This window comes from Nicotiana tabacum, chromosome 16, assembly GCF_000715075.1.
Source record: "Nicotiana tabacum cultivar K326 chromosome 16, ASM71507v2, whole genome shotgun sequence".
Lineage (NCBI taxonomy): Eukaryota > Viridiplantae > Streptophyta > Magnoliopsida > Solanales > Solanaceae > Nicotiana > Nicotiana tabacum.
In genome coordinates this window covers 94,596,716-94,601,487 of record NC_134095.1, presented here as the reverse complement: position 1 = coordinate 94,601,487, position 4,772 = coordinate 94,596,716, and the positions used below count along the sequence as shown (strand labels likewise).

Genomic DNA, 4,772 nt, shown 5'->3' with positions numbered 1-4,772 from the left:
CCCATATATATATATACAAGCATATCGTACCAAAATCAAAAGCATCTCCGGATCAAGTGGAGCACGCCAACTCTCGCTGATCAAGGATCCTAAGAAGGGGAACCGTCGGCTTGCCTACCTGCACCTGTTGGCATAAAACGCAGTACCGGGAATAAGGCGTCACTAAGAATATTGTACTGAGTATGTAAGGCATGGAAATCAATACATAAAAGACATAGATGGAACATGGAATAAAGAAATCAACCTGTAATTCTGAATAACTTTGTAAATTCTGCAACATTTATAGTGTCATGCACGTGCATGCAAATGTCGTGTCATGCATAGGTATGGATGTACATAACATCAACAAGTCTCTGAGGGCATCCCATCATATCGTCTCGGCCACTGTGGGCAACATCATCAACATATACCAACTAATCATGTGGTGGTGTATATAACGCCGTAACCTTTTTCCATATACCATATACATATATTTACATATATACGCATATATAACGCCATCTGGTCATGGGTCAGCGTAAATGAAATGCATAAGAAATACGTTAATAATTTTTTTTCAGAATACCATAAAAATCAATATACCTTTCAGATAAACTTTATCAAATACGTATTTTTCTGAGACCCATGAACAGAAGATATAATAATAATTCACATGGTGAATTGAGAATATAGACACCCCTAGTATTTTTATGAATAGAGTCATTTATGAAAGTTGTATATTTTGCTCGTTTCATTTGTATTATTTGGATCATGCCAAAAAGAAAGAAGGGATAGCCTTAACATACCCGGAGTAGGGAAAAATCCGTATGATATTCTTGGAAAAGGTTGCACCGTACTCCTTTAAAACCGTAAAATTTTACGTTGCTAAGGTGCTAATAATTCTTGTTGGAATTGATTTGGTCGCAAAAAATCTTGTTGGAATTTCTAACGTTCTGATTATACATTCATGTTTGTCGTTGGAGTCTTTGAGGTTAGTATCGAATTCTTGATTTTTAGTGAGCCTTCAAACTTGCTGATTGTAGTGTTAGAAAGTGAAAACATTAGACATGAAAATGCCTTGTAATGAACCTATTAAGTTGCCACCTAATTAAAGGTGACTAAGAGTCATTTTTTGGGAAGTGGCTTGCTGCCACGTGGGGTGGGGTGGGGTGGGGGTGGGGCGATTTTAGTCTTTATCCATTTATTAGGTAATTAGGTATTGTCCCGTTATCCGGTAATTAACCAATTACCCGTATAATTAAAAATTATCTCAAATTACTTAAAAATTCTACTCATTTTTAATATACTTTATACATCGGTTCTATGGTACCTTGTATGTACTAGTCCATAAATATCGTATATTAGTTCGGATCGTATTTTACCGCAAATCGACAACCTTCAACGAAACTCATTTTTTTTAATTCGTGTACCCTTTATCCTCCATGACACTTATTTATCGCTTGTTATAAATAGTATAAATATGCTAACCTCAAGATAATCTTATCCCCGGGTCTCTGTCAATTAACTGAAGACGAAATTTTATCGTACGAAAAACGCGAGATGTAACAAATCAAATAATACAACACTCCTAGGTGTGATTAGCGCTAAAAAAATATTGCAGCTATTAAAGCAAGAAGGAAAATCAAGGGGTGCTGCTACAAATCAAGTACGCAAAGGTAGTTTGACTTACTCAAAAAATCATCGTGTTGGACCAATCAACTTTTACCATCTGCATCAGGCTAGCAAAGGCCGTTAAAATTGGTTCATTTCAGATGGCTTAGGTTGGGGTTAAAAAAAATTCTCGGTTCCTTTGCGAGGTTTGCTAAAAAATTTATATTTTCACATGTTTGTTTCAAATTTCATTTGAATATCATCACAAAGCAATGCCTTGTTCAAGTAAGAATTTCACCACAAAAGAATGGACCAAGTTTTGAGGATTGTGATCTTGGATCAATCTTGAGGGGACATCATCAAATGTCGCTTTGCAGACATTGCTCCATCTTATATGCTCCTACAATGATCATGAAGATTGTAAACTTGTTGTCAATAATATGGATGATGAGGGTGAGCAGGTTTCAATAGAATGAGTCTTGTGTTGAATCAATGATCACAAGGAAAATAAGTTACGATCTTGTTGGATTTTTTTTCCAGGTGTGCACTCTATTTGTTTTCAATTTATAGTCACCTCGTATGGAGTTTGATAATCATTTCACATAATACCAATAGATTTTATACTCGGTAATATGTGGTTAAAATTTTGGTTTAAATTTATATCATAAGATGGTGGTATGGTGGAAAACGCTTTTTTGGTGATCAGTTTACTGCTAGCACGGGGACAACATTATCCTGCTCTATTACATGTGCAGATAGATGGATCATACCCCTTTTTTAGGGTGTATGCTTGATGAATGTATTGAAATATAATGAGAAATAGAACGATGGCTAACCATGGTTAGTGGTTACCAAAAAAATGCCACATTTAGATCAAGTTATAAATGTGGAGAATAATTGTCCTACTAAAGCAAAAGGGCCCTCGTGGTACCAACTATGATCCAGTGGGCGATTATTGAAGCTTCAGGCCAGTGTTATCACACCTGAAATAATTTTGATGATGTGAACCAAACTCTTGAGACTAAAAAAAATGCTGCAGAAAGCAAAGGAGACATTGAAGAAGATGCTTCAGGAAGCAAAGGATACATTGCAGTGTCTAAGAAAAGGAGACATGCGTCAGACGTTGAATTTATTTGTTCATATTGTAAATAAGAAAGTTGTGTAATCTAGATGCGCTAAAAATGCATAGTTTAGCATATAGAAATTATCTGTTATCCTGATTACTCCGGGGAAACTTGAAAGCTTGTCTCTCCTCTGCATATGTCGATTAGGTGGTGTACGTATTGTCCCACTATGAGTTCATTGTGTGAAATTCACTTTAAAGCTACTGCATAGTCTTGCTTGCCTATGTGAAAGTCTTGCCTTATGTATGGTGCAACCAATTATTTTTGTTTATGCGAATCAATGTTTTTTTTCCTTTTTTTTTTCTTTCTAATAAAGCAAAAGTATACAAAGCGATGCTAAGTAGGGCTAAGATTTTACTTTATTTCTGCAGCTAACCCCAACATTAATGGAAGAGAATTGACTTGAAGGTGATTTAAAAGAGATCTAGACATAACTTGGGTACGATTTCCTGCTCTTTTCTCCCCTGCCTGGTGTCTGTGAAACTCCATGCCTCCCCAAGACAGTGAATTCCTTGAAATTTGTTATTAGCATTCAAAGAGAGCAAACTTAGCTTCTCTCTTTAATCTTGTGTATTTCTTTAGGCTTAAAATTTGTTTTTAGCTAAGCTATGTACAATGAGAATCTGGGATTCTTCTACTTCACAGAAATTTATTTTCTAATAGCTTAAAGTTTAGGCCTATTAGTTGTTGTTAGTTTCCATGGGAGTAAGCTCAAGCTTCTTTCTTTATTCTTTTTTATCTTTTTTTTTAATCATTATTGTAGAATAAATATAATGATTGTGGTATATTTTTATGGTCGGTTGTTATTGATGATCATTGTTGGCTATTTTTTTAAGTTCAGTGATAATATATTTTTTGTGTGCTCCGCATATATGAAAAATCGTATCATATTGATAAAGATCACCCAATCCTAATGCATTCATGTTATGCTTGCGAGTAATACTCTTACTTTATGGAGAAGCTTTTTGAACATGTAGGCATTTTCTTGTGGCGAGACTGACTTGGGATTGGGTTATTTTGCAGAACATGGATTCAGGTGGACAATTAAATATATAATATTGTGGAAATGTAGCCATTGGGATGACTTACATCAAATTGTAAAATATTAAATCATACTCGAAACCTAAGGTAGAGAATCTATTTAAATTTTGAGTCAAATGTTTATTGGAGAGTCACTTTGATCCCTGTATTATGCAAATATATACTTGACTAGATCAACTTGTCGCTTGGGTTATTGATGGTGACAACTTTCGACCACCAAAAATCATCTGTGTGATAATGAACCGACGTGTAACTTTACAGAACTTATACTCAAGATCCATTGGGACAAAAGAGGAGTCTAGAATTTTTTTTATCAAAGCGCTTCGAGATCGATGGCGGAAACAACGAGGGAGTAGGTAATCATGGAGCCAATTACAGGAGCTTTACCTGGATCAGTGGCGGAGGCAGGATCTCCACGAAGGGGTTCAAAAAAAAAAATTGTAACTAGTGAGAATTGAATCCATGATCTTATGTAGATTTTAAACCTCCTTGACCACTAAACTACACTTTTGGATTGTGTTAATGGGGTTCAAAACTTAATATATAAAGGTAAAAAACAGATTTTGCCTTATATATACAGTGTAATTTTTCGGCGAAGGGGGTTCGGAACCCCCTTGCGCCCCTAAATCCGCCCCTGACCTGGATGATCTAAACTAAGAGAAAATTTAAGTCATCTAATGATACCTTGCATCTCATTGTGTACCTGTTTCTGTTGTAAAGATCATATTGTCCCATGCTCTTGCAAATATGTAGATAATATGTCCATTCGTTGTGAAATGGACCGTGAACATTAACTCCATGCAAAAGTAGTATGTTACAAGTAAACTTCCCTTAGGCTTATTGCATTATTAACATGGCATAAAAATATTTCTTTCCTGTAGTCTCCAAATGAAGTCTTCTTTGTGTGTGCAATTTTTTTTTTTATGTTTGACTATTTTCAGGCTTCTGGAGAGTTGAAGTGCAACATATTTCAAATAAGTGTGTCATACCGAGTGAAATTTCAGACACAAGGAGTAA

General features: G+C 35.4%; 1 long non-coding RNA gene across 1 annotated transcript; it reads left to right on the top strand.

Moving 5' to 3' along the window:
* Positions 1-1,748: 1,748 nt before the first annotated feature.
* Positions 1,749-4,472, top strand: LOC107797545 (uncharacterized). The gene is made up of 3 exons (XR_012699821.1): positions 1,749-2,130; positions 3,086-3,153; positions 3,738-4,472. It is a non-coding gene; the product is annotated as an uncharacterized LOC107797545 (long non-coding RNA).
* The last annotated feature ends 300 nt before the right edge of the window (positions 4,473-4,772 follow it).